General features: G+C 37.5%; 1 long non-coding RNA gene across 8 annotated transcripts in view; it reads right to left on the reverse strand.

Annotated features, from left to right (window-relative positions):
* Nucleotides 1-22,289, reverse strand: part of LOC110362079 (uncharacterized) — a 202,820-nt gene that overhangs the window by 32,543 nt on the left and 147,988 nt on the right. For 4 of the 8 annotated variants that reach the window (XR_010471130.1, XR_010471126.1, XR_010471129.1 and 1 more), the window contains 5 exons: nucleotides 19,199-19,273; nucleotides 17,818-18,383; nucleotides 16,592-17,068; nucleotides 13,197-13,269; nucleotides 2,868-10,449 (listed from right to left, as the gene is read on the reverse strand). This is a non-coding gene — a long non-coding RNA (uncharacterized LOC110362079). Of the gene's footprint in view, nucleotides 1-2,867; nucleotides 10,450-13,196; nucleotides 13,270-16,591; nucleotides 17,069-17,817; nucleotides 18,384-19,198; nucleotides 19,274-22,289 lie in introns of those variants that run through there. The other 4 variants (XR_010471128.1, XR_010471127.1, XR_010471132.1 and 1 more) reach the window with 4 other exon arrangements.

Genomic DNA, 22,289 nt, shown 5'->3' on the forward strand with positions numbered 1-22,289 from the left:
TTGTTAAAGAATGATGAATGTTGGGAACTTGAATGATTTCTAAGTTAATGATTGACAGGGTTGTTTTTACATAGACAACTTATATGCTCATTTGTACAGCCATACTGAGCAGAGAAGAGGGGGATACTGTGGAAAAGATGGTATATAGCCACACAGAGAAATTTGGCATATCCAAGTAAGTGAAGACTTAAAGTTGTACAAAAGCTACAAACATATCCTAGCTCTCATATGCTTGACTACTGAATGTGAGGAAACAATGCATTTTTGTGATTATACATGAATTTCCTTTTTTTAGTGCTAAGAGGAAACTCTGGATGGGTGAAACCTCATCCCATCCCTGTCATACATCATTAATATTCTTCTGTCCTGAACTTTAAGCACTGCAAGACAGTTATGACAGAAGTCTTACTGTAGGGCACTGCCACCCAAAATGGGTTGCTATTTAAGTGAGAGCCCAGCATGCCCAGCTCTCTGCTGTCTGCTTCTGCTGTTGCTCTGGACAGTCATGGCTATTTCCATACCTTCACAGGGCTACTCATTACACAGGCTGGAGATGGCATGGCTTGGCATGGCTTTCTGAAGCAGGGTGTAAAACAAAGTTAGCTGTTACCTCTTCTTGCCCTTCCTCACCCTTTATGTTGCAATAACCAGAAAGAGGGAATGAGCCTTTATGACAGAGTTTAATGGGGAGAAGTTATTTGCAGTGCATGGAACAGCCTGAAACAATCCCTATACAATTTGGCATCTTTAGAGGGTGAATCTGTACCAGAAGTAAAATGAGTTACAACTTATTCTAATGCCCTGTCACAGGATAGTTTGCATCTCCTCAGCTAAGCTATCTTCACCCTAGAAAGAGGCGATGCCCTTTACACTGCCTGACGACAAGAAACTTTGGTGTTCACTCTCCCCAAAAAATACACCCAAGCTCAGTCTGAGAGAGTGATGATCGTCACAAGGTAAAGCCTTGTGAGGTGGCATCTCTGTTAAAAACACAGATAACCAGAAATCAGTGGTCAATCTTTCTGCTCACTGGCTTTTTTTATTTTTAGTCAGGAGAGACTTAGTCAAAGTGTGACTGGAGAAGGAAGAAGAGGTGTCTGGTCTCCTACCTTCTGCAGTCTCTCAGCAAACCCTGGGAACTTTAAATAGTCTGCTGTTGCTACTGCTACTGTTGCTGTGGCAGTAATATGACCCCTGCCTTTGAATGTTCCTATATTTAGCCATTATTTTGAAACTTTGCCAAAGCGTGGTGAAGAGTGCAAACTGAAGCAATGATGACATAAATCTCAGCAGCAGCTCACTAGAGAATCATGGTATTGTAAAACCACCACTACTTCCTTAGGCCTAAGGGGATTTATTTTAGCAGCAAAACACTGTACCTCTAAGACCTTCAATGGAAAGGAAGCAAGAATTGTTTATGAAGAACAGTAGGCAACTTAGAAAACAACTTCTACTTGTGTAAGCTATACCCACCTTTCCCAGGTACTACACAGATCCTTGACCTGTGACAGCTGTCAAAGCATCTTAAAATTACAGAGCAATGCAGGGGAACCATGAATCAATATAAATGCATTAGCCAGCACCATGTTGCAGTAAGTAATCTGTCTGGAATGGTGTGTTATATGTACATCTGGTCAAATGTTTTGCTTTTGGTTCTCCCCTTGAGCAAATCAGTAGTCAGAATGATGAAGATTAGACTACTCAGGACTATTGCAGGTTGTTTTAACTCATGTATACTTTTTCCAAATTCCCCACACCTTCTGGAAATTGTGTACTGGTTAGTAATCACTGCTGCTGTCTCAAACTCACACTTACACACAATCATTAGAAATATGCCTGTACATTATTGTTTCACAATCTATGTTGAGATAACATGAAAGGGAACAAGGGTCACATACCATGCAGTATGACCTCATGCCACCACAGGTTTTGGTGCAGTTAGTCAGAGGCACGAACTGGGAGCTGAAGGCTGGTTTACATTGGAAGGATATGACTCAGTTGCCCATAATTAACAGTTTTTATGTCATTGCTGAGACTGTTTTGTTTGCAGAAACTGCTGATACAGATTAATACAACACAGGCAACAGTTGCATTTGCAGAAAAAAATACAGGGAGGAGTTCCTCAGGACCTCTGTTTTGTCTGCACAGTTACCAGTTATAACACTTGAAGCTGAACAAGCACGTTCAGAAAACAGATGAGGTCAAAAACATATGATTTGTTTAAAAACAGTTATACAAACTTTCCTAGAAGTTAATAAGAGCTTACTGAAATGCCCTGATAGTTTTAGATCTGCTTGTTGCGAAGGATTCAACAAGTACTAAGGGTTCACTGGAAGAGACTGAACATCCAAACCATTTGCAGATGCTGTTTTAACTGCTTCCTTTTGAAAACAAACAGTGTATCAGAGGTACTTGTGTCAATAATATTTTTAATCTCACTTGAAAGAAACAGCTTTTATTTATGAAATGTATGTTTGTGATCTAATATTCTGAAATTAATCAGATCTGCTATCAATCCACTTAATCCATTGACTGCTAAAATTTAGCCAGTATTTTTTTTCAGTTTTCTTTTCAACATTATAAGGAATTTGACTAAATATGACCTGTTATTTGTGCTCAGATCCAGAATAAACCTCTCCTGTATCTGAAAAGCAAAGGACTGGGTCCAGCCTCCTCAAATGATACATCTAATTAAATCTGAAGTGTGCAGCTAACGAATTATAGAACATAGTTTCCACTTAAAGCTACAAAAGCACTTAATGTTGTAACTGTTCATAAGGCATAGTTCATGGTATGCAGTTTCTCTCTAGTATTAGTTTTCTTGATAAACGTTGATTTTCCAGTTCAAATTCCATTCTCTTAGTATGAATAGCCCATCATTTGCTGACAGTATTGAAAATAAATAAGTAAAAATACCTCAGTTTTTGCTCTCCAAATTTATTTTAAAGCAGCAAAATTTAATGCAAGTGGCAGTTACTTTTTTGATATTTAGGATAAAAACAAATCTCAGTTGGGTGGTTTGAGGGGTCAAATATACACACACATACCCCTGCAAATTTATTACCAATTTTGTGTCTGTGTGAAAGACAAAAAATATGTAAGATACCCTGAACTTCTTAAACTTCTGTTTTCCTGTATTGTTAGAGATTGTCTTCTTCCTTCTTTACTCACTACCAAACATACTTCTGGCTTGCATGCTCATTTCTCAGCTTGATGTATACGGTAGCTTCATCTGATTTCTTCAAATGTCTTTGTGCTAGATGTTTAGGAGAAGAGGCCTTCTGAATGCTGGAGTCAAAGAGATGTTCAGAGACACTGTCAGAATTAGGATCCATTCAACATACTGGTAATTATTTGGATGCTTTAAAAGAAAGTTTTAAGGTTGCTGAATAAACTTCCCAAAGCCCATCGGTCACTTACTTTGGGTTAGGCTACATTGTACCTAAAAGGTTGAGAAAAAGGGCTTAAGGTCCTTCCAGAGTGGTGGAAGCTCTCGCATCACAGCGACTGCCATGCCAAGAAGTACTTAGAGTTCTGCAGGGCAGCACAGGGGGAAATGGCCAGCATGTAGGTTGAGGATGGGAGAAGGAAGTCTCATATAGGTTGAACAGAGAGAAAAAATTACTCACAAGAACTAAATTAACATCCATGCTTACATTCATCTTCATCACCAGGCATCAGTTGCACACACTTTTTCTTAGTTCTATAGGTAAGTATACCTAAGTGGTGAAATCCTTGGACTGTTATGTCTGATAAGTGTGTCAAGTTACTGTGTTTTTTTCCTGCACTTTTCTTACACAACCTTTCTCCTTAGTAGAGAAGGCAAGGCTTGTTTTTGTTGCCATTGCAAATTTTCAAGGCAAATACAGCAAAATACAACTTTTATATTTTTTGTCTTGGTTTTCTTTTCTGTTATTTCCAAAAGCCAAAAGGAAGTATCACTGATAGATGTGGTTGTTTGGGTTTCTTCTTTAAATCATGAATTTTCTGTTGGAAATTTCCATTTAAATAAAAAAGCTGATTAAAAAAAAAATAATAATAATATTTTGGTCACTTGTACTTCTTTGACCTCGGTTTTGGAACCACCCAGATTAACTTGAGCATGGTGGTATCCTCAATTAAATCAGCATACACAAGTCTGTCCAAATTTAATTCACTCTCTCTCAAAATAAAACAAAACTAAATACAATAAAAAATTATCATGTCTTGTAAAACAGACTCATAAAGCATAATAACTAGAAATGTTAACACAGGAGAAATTGAGGGAACCAATCTAAGAATCTATTCTCCTTGACAAGTGGTATTCATTTAAAAAGTCTTCTTGCTTCAATCTCCTGATTATTACACAAATATTTTATGCTCTGGTCATTTTACAAGTGCATTAGCTCTTAGGAGAAGTGTAGTACTTTTATTAGTGCTCTATGAGACTGTTATAAAAAAAAACCACCTGGGAGGTTTAAATTTTATATCTTCAGCTCTACTAATTATTCTCTAAGGGATTAATTAGAGTAACTTTTTTAGCTTTCCAACAAGTTTATACTCACATTTATACTGAGTTAAGAAACAGCTTGCACTGTGATCACAGAAAAATTCTGTTTCTTTCTTTAATATATAAACCTGCTGATAAAGGTTCACAGTAGTTACTGTTGCAATAAATCTACATGCCAACATAAAGTTTTAAAAGGACACATTCACATTTCCACTTGTTTTTGTCCTCTGAGTTCTCTGGGCAAGGATAATTATTTATAAATAATATGAGAAAGAAGCTGAATGTAGTTAAAAGCCATCGCTGTTTGTGATATGTTCCATGTAAGACGATATAGTTACTCAAACAGTTTGAAAAGGTATCTTGCAGTTACCTAACATTTTGCTAGTGTCTTTCCCTGGATGTTCAATCAGATCATATTTTTCAGACTACCACAGAATAGGCCTCATTAAAAAATAATCTTCAATGTTTATCTGCATGACTGAAGCCCTTAGCCAAATTTCAGAAACAATTTGTTGAGATCAGAGTGGTATATCTATATTAAACACAGAAACAGCTAACCTGCGGTCTGATATTCATAATTCCAGGTACAAATTTGGACTCTGAGCTCAGAGTCCATATTTCCAGAGAACCTTGCTAAAATCCTGATCTCTAAATAAAATCATTGACTGCTATACTCAATTGACGCATGATAGAGATTTAAAAAGCGGGAGATAATATTAACAAAGAAAAGAGGTGTTTACATTCAGATATCAGCAGCAAAACTGCTGAAATGGTCCTTGCCTGTGCAAGGTCCTAACAGGCATTGATTTGGGACTGTGCTGGTTGGCCTGGACCAGGGCCATCCTTCGCACGATTCAAACAGTATAAATTCTCAAGTTCATTTTTACCAATATTTATATGGATTCTGTGAAATAACCTCCAGTCACTGGCCAATCCACTTTCTTTACTGTAAATATGAATAGTTATTTTTGAGATGGTAAACTTACTCTACTTTTAAGAGGATTCAGAAGTGAATTTGAGTCCTCTCTTATTTTCTCTTGTTTACTAGAGAGATGATAGTCCATGTTTGTCATGAGTCAACCTTCTGCCAACTGAGGATATCAAGACACCAACTGACAACCTAACTCTTGCAGCTTTGTTGAGAAAGTTCTCACTATTCCTGGACTTCTTTGTCGTCATAGCATCTGGTACCTTGATAGCAATCCAGTGCCTTGACAAAGTTCATCAGTTCTTTGTTTGCCAAATGGGTGTGGCAAGAATATACAATGTAATGCTACATTTCAAAACAGGTAAAATCAATGATAACAGAAATTTTGTTATGTCTATCCAAATTATAATTTAACTTCAGAATCTTCTGTGTGTTCATTGAGAAATCTGGTATTCCCTGTAACTTAATAACTGCATATCTGAACAGCTGATGAACCTGGATATAGCTTTCAAGGATGGACCAAATCTTGGGTAGAGGCATCCTTTATGAATATTTCCAGTCACTGAGAAGCTCACTGAGTATTCCCTATGTATCCCAAGAGATTTTCTAAAACCTTTAATCTTGAAAACTGCTTCAGTCAAGATATGACATTTTAGCTAACTAAATGTTCTCTGTTGCAGTTAGCTTTTGACGAACAAATTGTTTCTGAAACATACGGAACTTCTCTAGATACATTTATTACCCTGTACATGGAGAAAATATACATGCAGGTGTGCCTCCTCTTTGATGGTGAGTGTAAATACCTGACTTGTCATGGTCATTTAATTTTCACACACAGCCTGTTATAATATACAGTTTGACAATCACTTACTATACAGTGGGGAAAAAACTCCACTGTTAAGCCCATAAAACATATGACTGCATTGGTAGGATGGTGGTGTGTTTAAACTAAGCAGTGCCCCTAACATAACCTACTGTGTTTCTGGAGGAACACCTCATGTTTAAACCACTCATGCTGTTGGAACATTAAAATATTTGCAGTTTTCCACACCAAGTGAAAGCCCCCTAAAAGCAAAGTAACTTTTGTTTACTATATTTTTACCATTGTTTTGAGACCACTGCAACCAAGAGACAGGAATAAGTGGCTATATTTTAAAGCAGGTTTTGGTGATATTTGGTCATAATGGGTAGGGATACAATATTTTTTTTTTCTGGGGTTTCTTTTAAGACAAGGATCAAGGGCGTGAGACATGTAGAAGCAAAGTTTCTAGCCAAGGTAAAGTTCACTCTCTAGAGTGGTAAAAATGAGACTAAAATTAGGACTACCAACAAGGCAGTAAAAGTGTACTTTATGTTTTTTTTAAACTCACAGATTGATGTTTGTGTCCCTTTGCTGTGCAGGAGCAGCTCCAAGGCCAGGCTTCAGATTCAGATGGGAATGACACGCAAAATGACTTAAGCTTTGTTCAGGGTGGCTACAAAGCAAATAAGGCTGGGAGACACTGATTTTCAGGGAAACACCAACTGCAGGGTACTCAGTTCATGTAGACATAGACATAGCCTATAGAGCAAGGCAAGCTTTATCTTGCAAACTGCCCTGTAGCTTGTTCAGAGCTAGTCTTTCTGGTAAGTTAGAGGACAACCCCTCTGTGAAGACTTTTCTTCATTGAAAAATTTTACTTAACACTTTAACTCTTAAAGTGTTAACAGTCATAGCTGTCAGCTATGACTTCAACAGCTTTATAACGGAACTCATGCTCTACAGGAAAGTCTCCCTCAGGTGATTCAAACACAGAGTTTTGCCTTAATGTATTGACAGGTTCTAAAATAAGAGGCAAAACTTGTTTAGATAAGAGCCTTATTCTGTGGGCAGACTTTATATTCTGTGAAGTATTTCAGTATTCTTTAATTGAGTGCCAAAATGCTTTTTCCCCTATAAAAAAATGAGACACTTCAAATTATTTCCTCAGAGTTGGAGGAAACACCAGCTGTTAAATGTGAGGAGCGTGTAACATGCAATTACCTAGCTTTGAAAGGCAAGCAAAGAACATCTTTAGATTGTGGGGTTCTATTTTTATAAAAGAGATTAGAATCCTTCAAAGTTTACCATACATTTGAATTATGTAGTAAACAACTGCCCACTGGCAAAGCTGTGAAACCTTCAACAAAGTTTAGTTTTGTGATTTACTATAGTAAACCCAGCAAACTATTGCAATTAACTCTGCCACTACATGCAAGAGCAGCAACAAATGCCAATTTTACACTTGGCAAATCTGGAAAACCTAAAGATGATGTATTTTCTGCTTTGCTGTCCAAGAGCTTCCACTTATTGGCAGTAAGAGTCATGGTGTTTAAATTTAATTTTCCTTAATGTAATCGTTTTTTGCCTGCTATGTTTAAGGCAATTTGAATCAATATCCCATGCAAGTCATTAAGAGTCCATAGCTGTAACCATTGCAAATGCTGAATCCTCTGATGGAAAAAATCTTTTGCATCAAATTTCTTGCTTTCTCTCACTGGCTGCAATAACAGTATCCATTTGCTATTATTTGATTTTTTAAAGAACAAATTGTACTATATTTGATAATATTTGCATAAAGACAAATGTTTTCTCATAATGTACTGAATCTTGCCTAAAAAAATAATTCTTCATTGAAAGAATAAGTACTAGTCTTTGCCCTCCTATTATAAGATACGAGGTAGTGGTTTAATCAGATCTGTCAGGTCTTGCACTTTGCATTTAGTCCAAGCATCCCCTCACATGACGCTTCCCAGCACATGACACATTCCTAATGCAGCATCTGTGGACGCACTTCTACTGCTTCTGGATATCTCACAAGGATTTCTCCAACGTCAGTTGTGGCCAGTGAATTGCTTTGCTAAGAAGGAAACACCATGGCACCATGCAGTCACCTGGGAGATCACACCTAAGAAGGCCTTGAAACCAGTGCAGCCCTAGGCCAAAGCACAGGCTTAGAGCTGTTTTGTCCAACAACCTCATGTACACAGTAGAAAAGGTAGAAGTTGCCCTTCCATAGGACCCAATACAGGGGAATATACAAACTCTGTGTGCATTCTTCATTGACATTAGAAATTAGAGAATATATCTCAGATACCTTCCATTGTGCATATTATAGAATGGTTATATAGGAGTTTTAATGTTGATATATGTGTCTTCAACAACAAATAGGCTAAAGATTTATTACATTTTAGTATAAATTGTTTTTTCCAGTTGTGTTTTTTTTCTAATATATTATTCAAAGATACATTGGATTAAATAATTTGAGAATACTGATTTCCTATGAATAGGGAAGAAAAATCATATACCTTTCCATAATTAAGATATGGGGTTTTTGCATATATCAGTTCTGATGTGCATATACTTCCTGCACTCAAAATCATAATCTGTTATTCAACAGTCAAAAGCGAGATCATGTTCCTGCCCTGCCTCTCCCAACAGCACAAAGTGTTATGCTCACCCTTCAAAGACCATCTCCTGTCAGGATCCATGTGCTACCAACCTGGCTGAAGGCTAACTGAAGACTGGCAGATGAACATCTCCTTCCAGAGGGAAATTTTAGACAAAAAAAAAACAGACTCCCAGGGTGTGCTGTTCCACTAATGTTGGGAATTCTATGGGTACCAAGGCAAAAATGTCAAGATGTGACCTGACATTTTATAAAGTGGGAGGATGACATTTCCCCTTGTATTAGAGACTTGCATATTTTCCTTCAAGGAAGGTTGTGCTCTACATCATTCAGTTGCAGTGAAGCTTTCGGAGGAGCCAAAGGAGGATTCAAGAAAGAAGTGACATTCTGGTAGACCAAATGAACCAAGCCACCACTATCCAGAAGGGGAAATCCTGCCATCAGGAGAATCTACAACATGTTTTTCATTACTTTTCTGATTGGGTGATTTCAAATCCCACTCATTTAATTTAAACTTTTGTCTTGGAAAATAAATTTTCAAAGAACAAACTGTAATCTCTGCTGTACCAACCCCCACCATGGCATATGAGAAACATGGACTTAAACCAAGCTGGTTTTCTTTACTCAGGACTCAAAAGTCCTCAGTACCAAGTACAAAAGCTACCAAAAATTCAGCACTGATACCGTATATACATGCTTATTTTAGCTGCTAAATGGGGTGACTGGGCACAATAAAAAATGTGGCTTATGAGTTGTCTAAGAGAAAGGGACACTACTTTTTTATTTGACTCGACAACGACTTGTAAGAAAAAACCAAAGTACCAATCCCCATACTTTACACCTTAAACTTCATCAGGAATAGGATTAGAGAGGCACAGACATAGCTCCATTAGACAGGATAGAGCAAGAAAACCTTAGCCAGATGCTCAGAGGAAGAGATATCAACAAGCACTTCAAGAAACTGTTTGTCTAAAGTCTTATATACACTGGCTTTGTACACAACAGCTCAAATTCATTAGTTTGTAGCCCTTAATTACAGATATTATTTTTTATGAATCCTCCAGAATAGATCATCTGATCAGTGAAGACAAACACATACAATTAGAATCACTGAGTATGCAAGGTTTTGTGAAAAGGTGTTGTAAATACTTGCATGCAATGGAAGACTCTTTAAATTGACATATCTTTTTTACTGCTGGGAAGCAATAAAATTGTTGCATACCTTCTGGTATCTCATCTCTTAATCAATATGAATTCCCAGTAACAAGCAATGAATCCCAACCTAATTGAAACAATTAGCCTACCACTGTTGTCAGTAAAATACACTATTATAAATCATGACATATTAAGTGTTAATTTTTTAATCTAATTTGAAGTATGACTGCACACAGCCTCTCCATTATATTCATTGTTGATAATACAAATGTTGGCTGCAAACCTACAAACCGATCAGTGTGAGTTTATATTGGCACGTAGGGTCTGCACATTTACATTACACTGTTGAATCTGGTGTGCAGGGAAAATGGGAATGAAGAAACACTTCAGAACTTGTTTGTGGTTGGATCTCCCATTCCATGAACCTTTTCTGCAGAACTCAAGATCACCTGTGTAAAATTTGAAAAGCAAGGCTCAGGTGCATGCAGAAATAACCTTTGAATAACTCATTACTAGGCAATTATAGAAATTGTTAATTTAGTAACCTAGTTGTATTCTTAATAACAATTCTTAACAATTTAATTCTTAAATGAAATTCCTAAGATGGAGTTCTATATCCGGTCCCTTTTATGACCACGCAGCTTACATTTTATTTTGTTTAACAGTCTCACTGGTTATTTTAGGAACCACTTATCTGGAAAGGTAATAGAAGTAAAGGAGATATGTTTTAGGAAAATGTAGAAAAGAGTTTTCATTTCATGCAAATAAGAAGTCAGTCCAATAAGACACAACATATCATATATCACCAAAAGAGTTTGCCAGACCACTGTTTCATAATTCATGCATAAACCATTACCAGAAAAAATGATGTAACAATATATAGAATGGAATAATTCAAGACAGTGTTTCTTTGGGTTAAAAGCACTTTCCAAATTTGTACAAACTGTTGGATTTTTGTGCTATATCAGTCAAAAGATCCTTGAATCCTTGACCCAATTACAGTTAACATCATTATATGAATGCTGACTTAGTCAATGATCCTACATCACAATTATTACTATTAGACTCTTTTGTCAATAGATTAATAGCACCCTAATATGCCTCTAAAGAGAAGAGCATTCACAATGGTTTATTTTTGTTCATGGACTATTTGAGATCCATGTAGAGCTTTCACATTGGTAATGATGAGGTTTGAGACATAAGAAAACAGCTACCTATGTAATTCTATGATGGAGTAGTCCCACATATGAACAGCATCAAATATGAAGCCAAGGATGTAGAAAAAACAACAACACCACAAAAACCACTTGGTTTTAAACTGTAAAGTCCTAAATGCATAATTTGGAAACAACAAAAAGAAAGAAAACGGTCAGTTTTGGTCTAACATGTTCATGGAAGAGATTTCCAAAGCATCTCTATGAACCGAAGCATAATACCCACTGTAAGTCAATGGGAACTGTGAACATAAGCCATGTAACCATGATACAAATCATACCCTGTGTATCACAGAATCAAAGAATTACAGAAACACGTAATTGTTGAATTTGGAAGGGACCGCTGGAGGTCACATAGAATTGTAGAATCATTCAAGTTAGGAAAGACCTTTAAGATCGAGTCCACTGCAACCAAACACTGCCAAATCCATCATTAAACCAAGTGCCACATCTACATGTCTTTTAAACACCTCCAGGGTTGGTGACTCAAACACTTGCATGGGCCGCCTGTTCCAATGCCTGATAACCCTTTCACCAAGGCGTGACTTAAGGCCATTTCCTCTTGTCCTATCACTTACTAGTTGGGAAAGCAGACTGACAACCTCCTCACTACAACCTCCTTTCAGTTGTAGACAGCAACTAGGTCTCCCTTCAGCCTCCTTTTCTCCAGGCTGCTAAACAGCCCCAGTTCCCTCAGCTGTTTCTCATAGGACTTATGCTCCAGGCCAGGAGTGTCAAACTCATTTTCATTGGTGGCCACCTCAGCCTCGTGGTTGCCTTCAAAGGGCCGAATGTAATACATGTAATGTAAGGCAACCGCGAGGCTGAGGTGGCCACCAGTGAAAATGAGTTTGACACACTTGCTCTAGGCCCTTTACCAGCTTCCTTGTTCTTCTATGGACATGCTCCAGCACCTCAATGTCTTTCTTGTTGTGAGGGGTCCAAAAATAAACACAGTATTCAAGATGCAGCCTCACCAGTGCCAAGTATAGGGGGATGGTCATTTCCCTAGCCCTGCTGACCACACTACTTTTGATACAAGCCAAGATACTATCTGTCCTACCCCCCTGCTCAAGTAGGGTCACCCAGAGCCAATTACCCCAGAATATTTTTTAATATCTCTAAGGATAGAGACTCTACAACCTCCCTTGGCAACTTTTTCATAGTGCTCCATCACTCTCACAGTAAAAATTGTTTCCTGATGTTCAGATGACATCTCCTGTGTTTCAATTTGTGACTATTGTTTCTTGTCCTGTCACTGGGCACAACTGAAAAGAGCCTGTCTCTCTCCGCTTTGCACCTTCCCTTCAGGGGTTTATACAGATTAGTAAGATCCCCTATGACCCTTCTCTTTTCCAAGCTGAATGGTCCCAGTTGTCTCAGCTTTTCCTCATAGGAGAGATGCTCCAGTCCCTTCATTATCCTTGTGGCCCTTTGTTGAAAACTCCGTTATGCCCACATCCCTCTTGCACTGAAGAGCCCAGAACTGGACACAGTGCTCCAGGTGTGGTTTCACCAGCACTGAATGAAGGGGAAGGGTAACCTCCCTGGACCTGATGGCAATGCTTTGCCTAATGCAGCCCAGGATGGCATTAACCTTCTTTGCAGCAAGGGTGCATTGGTGGCTCATGTTCCATTTGGGTAAACCCCCCATTTCCCTTCTGCCAAGCTGCTTTCCATCTGGGTGGCCCCTAGCATACATTAATGAATGGGATTGTTGTTCCCCAGGTGCAGGACTTCACAATTCTTTCTGAACTTCATGAAGTTCCTGGCAGCCCATTTCTCCAAACTGTATCCATTAAAAAGAATTAATTACTATGATAAAAAATTTGCTTTTTGTAACTGAAATTCAATTCTTCTGTTTCTGATTTTTTTTTTTTTTCTGAAAGAAGACACAAATGTGTGGGTTTGTTCTCTTTATAGGCAAGAATATATGCATTTCAATTACTAATTGAAACTACTAGTGGTGAATATAGTCTTACCTTTGCAATTTTCATAATGTAACAAAGAGGTCTCAGTTTTCAGAAGATGGCAAGCAGGAGCTTCCCACACACACTCCAAGAAAATGATGGAAAGTACAATTATATTTTGTTAACAAACAAATATTAAGACATAAGGTAAAATTATGCCTGAGTGCACAGAATTTATTTTTTCCAATAAAGATCTAGTAATAAAAAAGATGAAAGACTTATTAGTTGTTCTCAGTGGGAAAGTGATTTGTATTTTTTATTATACAGAACACATTGGTCTTCAGTAACATGTAGAGCAAAGTACTTGAACAGAACATAAGTGTCACGTGAATCAAAATCTAAATAGTCTGTTGGGGATGTGTATAATAATTTTCTCATTGTTTTTTTTGTAAAGCAAATATCCAAATCAAAATAAGACTGCATTAATTTGACACACTTGAACTGGACTGGGACTTCAAGAGGGAGCCAAGGGAGAAGCATAATCTAGTGAAGCTGTTCAAGTCAACAAGCATACCTCTTGGTAGCTGAGGTTTTAAATTGCTTTCTTCATCCTCACCTCATTGGTGCTTATGTTATTGAGAGAAATGGCTTCAGCATGTATTCTGGTCTGATTAATTTCCATGGTACTTATAAATTCATTTCCATTGTAAATTACATCGCAAAACTACTGTCTTGAGTTAAGAAAAATATCTGTGCATTAACATGCATAAATTCACCAGCACTGACTAGCCCTGGAAAATTTCAGTAAAACATGTAGTACTAATCTGCATGTTCCTAAAATGTCATGAAAATAGTTTAGATGCTAGCAGATAGGAACAGTCAAAGTCTGCTACAGTAACACATTTTTTTTTGTTTTAGTCAAGACACAGCAATGTGAAAATATACTAATGACCTGATCTTTGTGTTTCAGTGTAGGCAAATTACTGCGTTCCAATTAGAGGTTTATCAGTTTCCCTACCTCCTGTATTGTTCTAACCATTCTGAATTCATCTCAATCAATTTAGCTATCAATGCCAAAGGATGGAGATAAATTTGCTTGGTGGGCTGAGAAACCTCTAAATATGAGAGGAATTTCCAAAAATTAAATTCTAATAAAGAGTAAAAAAACTTCTTTTCAGGCATCACCTTCACTTCTGGATCAAATATAGGAAAAAACCTAAATATAAACTATTGAGTCATAAAAAGCCTTATTTCAAATCAAAGGTAAATTATACAACACTTTTTTCTGGGTAAGAAATTAAGAAATTAATGTTAAAAGAAGAGCCTCCAATACTCTTCTAAATGTCCAACTCAAATTTTCAGGAGGACAGGAACCTTTCTGGTTAGTTAGACCTTGAGTAACTGTTAATTCACAGACAGTGGTTGCTCTAGCAAAAACAGTGCAAGATCCAGTACTTCCTTGAACTGTCATATGAGGAAAAGAAAAAAAAATAAATTAAACTTGGTACTAATCAGAATAAATTATTGCCTGCCTGACATTAAGGTAATTGATAAAAGAGTAGCTTAAATTATCTTCAAAAATTTCAACCTTGAGATAACTCTATCGAATGTCTAATTACCTCTGGTCTTTTTCTTGCTCTCGTAAAACCTAAATCTGAAGTTACTTTTCCCTCATCTATGAATAAAGTTACATGTTTCCTAATGTGAGATCTTTCAGTTTGCTGATTCTTAAGCTCTTACAAAGTCAATGTGAACCTAGTTTCCAACACAGTAATGACAAAGCTAACATGATATGAACTTATCTGTCAAACCAGCCCATTTGCATGATGAATATCTTGACCTCTATTAAGAGATCTTTCTGATTTGTAACATCTTAATGTATGGAAGACAATTCTTACAGGATTTATTTAAATTGTTACAAAAATAAAGCTTTTCAATTAAAAACTTCAATTCAGAAAATCTTTAAAAGACATTAATATTTTTCCCTCCATTAAAATTTTCATGTCAAACAGCCAAACTGGAGGGGAAAATGAGGTATTTGTGTCACGGAGGCACCCCGTAGGTTAATTTAAGGGACAACAAGGTCCAAAAACAACTTTTATTAAACCGGTGAGAAACAGGGTTTTAGCACTCCAAAAGTGACTTAAATAAAGGTTCGGATATCAGTTGAGGAAAATTATTGAGGCAGCAACTAATACAACAGGCGGTCCACAGTGTGCATGCACGTGGCTTCACCCAAAACAATGCCGGAGCCACCCCTGAGTCCCGGAGGAATACACACTTGCCTAAAAATGGTGCAGGATTATTTTTAAAGAGATACACGCACTCGTAGTGAGTACGAGAAGTGTACACTTGCGATTCGGCGAGGGTAAATTTATAATACACCCTCAATCCTGCGAGAGATAATTTACTTACACGTGCAAGTGTGCACGGAATCCTACACGTGCTTATGTGGAAGCACGGGAGGAAAATACACTCGAGATTGTGCGAGGGGCTCTCGGCAGCCACTCGCAATTGTGCGAGGAAATAATTTATACACGTGCTCGTATTGGGCACGGAAAGTTACGCATGCAAGTGTGCACGGAAGGAAAATACACTCGCGATTGTGTGAGGAAATAATTTAAAGTACGCGTGCAAATGTGCACGGAAAGTTACACGTGCATATGTGCACGGGAGGAAAATACACTCGCGATTGTGCGAGGATTAATTTTACACGTGCTCATATGGAGCGCGGAAAGTTATACGTGCATATGTGCACGAAAAGTATAAATATACTCGCAATCCTGCGAGAAGTTTTACTTATACACGTGGCGGCAAGGCAAGCTGAGTCCCCATCCCGGGTGTGGGGGCTGTCGGCGGCAGCATCTTGCTCGTGCTCCGAGAGAACCGCACAATGGGCGGAGTCTCGACGAGAGTCCCGTTTTTATACTGGCTGATCAGATCTGACTGTAGGCACTCTAGAAGCTTCTCTGCACCCCCCACACTGAGTGTGGGTGCCCCTGAAGCCTCCAAACATCCCCCACGCTGGGCGCGGCTCAGTGTGCCTGGCACTCCCTTTTCCTAATGGCCCAGGAGCCAGGGTGCTCTGGGGCCAAACAAAAGAAGCTGTTAGCCTCAAGTAGCAGAGAAAGGGGGAGATGTGCCATACTGAAGGAGGGAGGGGAGTTTGCATTCTGCCACAATTTGTTAAAACTATTTGATCTGTTGTTATTCCTCAGATCTAAATCATATCTAAATACTTTTGGCTTGCTTCCAAGAAGAAGCATATCGCCCATTGTGAGGTTTAATTACTTATGGCTTGCATAGCATTTTGAAGATGGGAAGTATTTCATCCAGCTTAAGTTACCTCTATTCTTATTTACTCCCTAGCTAAACTAAAAAAAAACAACCAAACAAACAAAAACACAAAACAAAAAAACATCAAACCAAACCAAACAACTAAAACAAATAAAACCTAAAATATATACCTGGTTTGTTCCTTTTTCTTTTTCTCTTTTTCTTTTTCTTTTTCTTTTTCTTTTTATCTTTTTCCTTTTCTTTTTCTTTTTCTTTTTCTTTTTCTTTTTCTTTTTCTTTTTCTTTTTCTTTTTCTTTTTCTTTTTCTTTTTCTTTTTCTTTTTCTTTTTCTTTTTCTTTTTCTTTTTCTTTTCCTTTTCCTTTTTCTTTTCCTTTTTTATTTCATATTTTTCTTTTTCTTTCTTTTTCTTTCTTTTTCTTTTTTCTTTTTCTTTTTCTTTTTTCCTTTCATCTTTTTCTTTTTCTTTTTTCTTTTTCCTTTTCTTTTTCCTTTCATCTTTTTCTTTTCCTTTTCCTTTTCATGTCTTTTCCTTTTTCTCTTTCTTTTATTTTTCCTCTTTTTCTCTTTTTTTGTTTCTTTTTCTTTCTTCTCTCTTTCCTTTTGTATTTTCCTTTTCCTTCTTCTTTTGTGTTGTTTTAGAGATACCCTAAATACAAAGTAAAGCAGAATATGAGTGTGCAGACCTCAGAAGTTCATCAGCTGAAGTCAAAGCCATGTTAAGGTACTTCAGGAAACCTGTGGATCAGTTTTGTGTAGAATTGGAAAAGAGAAATAGGCCAGAAAACACTGAAAACACAACCCAGAAGAAAACAATGAGAGATGTAGGCTTGTTTAATCCAGGAAGAGAAGAGTGAGGTCGTGGTGGGTTAACTTGTGCTGGCTGCCAGGTGCCCCCCCAGCCACTCTCTTACTCCCCTTCAGCAGTACAGGGGGAGAAAATAAGATGAGAAACTTTGCAGGTCGAGACAAGGACCATGAGATCATTTACCAATTACCATCATCCTTCCTCACACTTTTTTCCCTGCTCTGGAGTGGGATCACTCCAATGTGCATGCTTTTCACTGGCTGCAGTTCTTCAGAACACATCCACCTGCTGCAACGTAGAGTCCTTCACAAGCTAGAGTGGATGTATGTTCATACATGGTTCCCCATGGGCTGCCAGGGAAACACCCGGCCTTTTCTATGAGCTGTGGGGAATCTCTGCTCTGGTGCCTGGAGCACCTCTTCCCTCCCCTTCTTCACTGACCTTGGTGTCTGTGTAGCTGTTTGGTTCATGCTCTTCTCACTCCTCTCTCTTGAAACTGCTACACAGTGGTTTTTACCTTTCTTAAATATTCTATTCTAATAACATTGGATACGTTACATATATATGTTATGTATTAATAACAGAGGCACTTCCAGCTTCATTGATGGGCTCAGCTTTGGGCAGCAGTGGGTCCATTTTGAAGCCAGCTGGAAATGGCTTTGTCTGACATGGAAAAAGCTGATCTTTTCTCACAGAAGTCATCCATGATGTTCCCTCACCAGCAAAATTTTGCCACCTAAACCAAACACAGAGGTGAAATTTTTAATTTGTCAACTCTATTAAAGTATATGGAAGTTGTTAAAAAGACAAACAGCACAAAGCTTAGGAAATCTCCTGAGCTGAAAATCGAGGTAGGCTGGGGAATCATTAAGAAAGAGTTCGGGCTACTTACCCCAATCTCATTCTCTGACATTCCATGCCTGATCACTCTCTGTTGACACACATACACGCTCTTTAAGACAGAATACTGGCTAAAAGTTCTGCTTGGAACCAGAACATCTCTTCTTACAGCCCCATATTCAGAAATTTATAAAACCAAAATGATATTTTATTACTTTTCTCATAGATGTCACAAATAGAATCCAACAAGATATTCTTCCTACACCATTTGAAGACAGGAATTTGAAGACAAACTTCTCCTGTATCAGACTGAAAGCTGTTCAAAGCACACAAATGGTTGTATTATAAAAGGAAGTGCTATTTTCTCAGAACATACAATAATACATATCAAAATATTGATGCTTCAAGATAGATGCGCTAACCTAAAGATTGTTTTGTGTTCAGGGATAAACAAAAGTGTTCCCTGTTTCAGACATTGCATCCTTGCTGAAATTGGTAAAACCTTGCTGAAATGTCATGAAAGTTTAGACCAGTCAGAATTATCACCATTGTTCCAGTACATGCCCTTACACTTCTTCAAGCTGAAATTTTTAACGGATAGAAAATTCAAATCTCAATGGCAAAAGAACTAAGAAGATAAAATGTGCTGTACTGAGGAGGACATCTAGGCCTTCTTTATTTACATTCATAAAATGAAACACATGCTTAACATGTTTCTGAATTGTGTCCAATGTCAATAGTGGCTAAAAATTCAACCACTTCCTTGGGTAAGATAAACCATTGTAATGAACAATCTAAGAACAGAGATAACTGAACTCAAGACACACTTGTACTAGGATTATGTACATTGTGCCACAGGCTAAACACTGAAAAGTAACTTAATCTATAACTTCACTGAAACCAGTAGGGACGTACAAGAAAAATAAATTTAAAAAAAAAAAAAAAAAAAAGGAAAGTGGTTCAACATTCAGGTTTTCCACACATTTCATAAAAGAATATTTCTAAAAGCTAAAACAGCTTTCCTTCCTACCCTTCCCAAGTAACAGAATTATTGAAGAACAGATCAAGCCTCTTTTCCTGAAGTATTTAGTAACAAATTATGCTGGTATCCAACCTTTTAGTGCTACTTACCCTTTGCTTACCACTTCTATCAAGTAACTGGTCTGTGAAGTTCTGTTCAGAGACACATAGGGGTTGGTAGCTCAACTGCAGGGAAAAGAAGCTCTTCAGAAAGTGTAATCAGTATTAGATGAACACAAAAGGATTTAGAAAGTGCTTAGTTGGTGCTTTGTTGTTTTACTGAAAAAGTGACATAAATAAGAAAATTATTTATTTTAATAGCAAAACACAGGATGATAATTTATTATTTATTGATTATTTATTGATTGTTTAATGGTTAGCAACTCACTTTCAAAGATCCTTCTTCTGTCTCTCTTTAGCATGTCCTCCCAACATGTGGTCATGCTGTTGGTGTGCAAGCAGCAAACGCCAAACACCAGAGCCTTAAATTCAGTCAAATTTGAGCTCCACTTTTACATTCCACGTTCTCCAAAAGAAATTGGAAGCTGAGATACAGCCACTCTCACAACTTGAAGGTTACTTATTATGCTTCCAGGAACACTGCTGGAAGTCTTAAATCATGTTAAATTTGGTCTCTAAATAGGATTTTCGAACTTCAGAAGACATGCATAAACAGTGTAATGCTCTTTCTTCTTATCTTGCATCACCAGTGCTTACAATAATTTCAACAAAATAATCTCTAAAAGGCACAGATTTCATAAATTAACAACACAGCACCCATTGGAATCCATCCTTCAGATCATCTATAGGCTTTGCATTAAGAAGAGTGAAAAAAAGGAGTATAAAGCAACAATGTAAAAGTTAAATCTCTGCCTGAAGCACACAGGCTGATGTGCATATTGATACCAGACTCTGGTTTTAATGAAAAGCAATTTAAGGAAATTCTTCATAAAGTGGATCAGCTAGGCTGCAACTGAATAACGTAGTGGGCTTTTACCACATTATTTGCTCCTGTTGCCATCCTCTTGACTAGTGCTTCTTAGGATTTATTGGACTTTCTCGGAGGTCTTTTCCTTTAGACTTCTGGATTTGGGGGCTTCTTTGTTTTTCTTCCTTCTCCCTTGTAAATTATTGTTGTCATGTGATGGGACCACAATTGTTTATTGTGAAAAGTCACTAATGAACAAATGACCCTGCCACCTGGAGCACTTACAGCCTTATGTTAAACTTGATCTACATTAAAAAAAATCTTCTCAGACTATTGATTCACTGGCAGTGTTTGATTGTACCCTGGAGGCAGGTGACAGCTAGGAAACTGGGTTCTTACTGTTTTACACTCACTATTACACAAACCAAATAAATCTTCTCCAAATTAATTCACTTTTTTTTTTTCTCACTTCTCTACTATGTGACAGTTCAGTATTGAACAGTCTGTATATTGTCTCCTTCTGGGAAATTGAAACAAAAATTTTTGTAATCTGCATAACAACAAATTTCTAGACCCTCAGTTTAGGTTTAAGACAGTGGCAGCATTTGTTGTGCTCTACAGATTCCTGAAGCTCCCCAGATTTTTGAAGCTGTCAGGTAAAAGCACAACTTTAATACACAGACTTCTTGTGTTACCCTGATTATCTCATTCTGAAAAACGTTTCCACTAGCTAGAAATATGGGCAACACCTACAACTTCAGCTCTCTTGTACTGTGACCATAAATGTATCAAGCTGGCCCCAGAGGGAATTAAAGGTGATTTTAGGGATCAGGCTAGTCTAGAATATTAATGTCTTCAAGAAATGCTGCAAGACTCCTAATAAATAAATAAATAAATAAATAAAATAAATAAATTCTTTACAGCTTGACTAAAATTACATTAACCAGCCAACTTCCTCAGGATAAAAAATAACCCCAGACACATACCTAATAACCACAGCAGGAAGAAAAGCAAAGGTCTGACTGGATTTGTGTACTGAGGGGTGCAAACACAGAACATGAGATTTTGAGTGTTTATTTAACAATTTCATTCAATTTAGAGTGCACAGTGTCCTTTACTTTCTAATATACGCCATGTTGTGCACCACTGTGGTCTTAAGAGCATAGTCATCTCAAGAAAAAAGCTGCAGAAATGAATAAGCAGTGACCCCAAAAGACAGGAAAAGCCACAGGAGTGGTCAAATCAGGAACTTTTGGACATTCAAGATAGGTTGTCTTGAAAGACTTCTCTTCTGATTATGTTTTCTCCATCTCCTTCTCCACTGTCTTTTAACCTCAGTTTGACTTTGTACCTAGCCCTGTGACCTTTTAGTCATCTGAACTCCCCCACACCTTTTCTGTTCCCTTTTTATTGTTTATGTCTTCCTAATTCTGTGCCTCCAAACATCTATATATTTAACACGGATTTCTTGGCACCAGGAAGTGCCAAGAAATCCATGTTATCTCAAGGCCCTTTTTAACCTTGCATGTGTTGTCTTTGTTTCTATAGCTTGGTATCATCCATGTCTGTTTTGCTGTCTCTTCATGTGACCATCTGAGTTTGATGATCAAACACTGGGAATGGCTTCTCTACAAGGAACTGTTGGGTAAGTCAGGACTCTTCAATACAGGTAACAGACAGTTTTAAGTAAGCTTAAAGTGGGTGGTCACAGATTATTCCAAAACAAGTTGTCATGAAATGAGGCCTCTAGGAGCACAGCTGATTGAATGGCAGCAGTCATTCCTACAACTGGCAGTAGATCTGGAGAATCCTACCACGTATACTGTGGGGGAAAAATGTATACATTATCTCTTCTGCTCATAGGCATTGTTGGAGACAGAATATGAATGTGCTCACAGCCAAAACAGTTCTTCACATGTGTAGATGATGACAACAACAATGGGATCATTCTCAGAGACTACCAACAGAAGAACTTCCTAATAATAATCCTGTCATATTCCACTGCTCACAACGCAAATGAAACTCAGCTAGTAAAAAAAAAAAAAAAAAAAATTAATTTTCTGCAAAAAAAATATTTGGTTTGAAAATTTCATGGAGTCCTACTCAATAGACTATAGCTAAATAAATTAAATAGACAACCAAAAGATATTTAGCTGCATGGAAGAAAACACTCTTTCACTTTGTCTTTTGCAATCATTCCCATGCCTAAGTCCTTTTTTCATATTACTGTCACAGTTGGAGTATTAGAACTTGTCACCACATTTGAATTTGAGG

This window comes from Columba livia, chromosome 3 (genome assembly GCF_036013475.1).
Source record: "Columba livia isolate bColLiv1 breed racing homer chromosome 3, bColLiv1.pat.W.v2, whole genome shotgun sequence".
NCBI lineage: Eukaryota > Metazoa > Chordata > Aves > Columbiformes > Columbidae > Columba > Columba livia.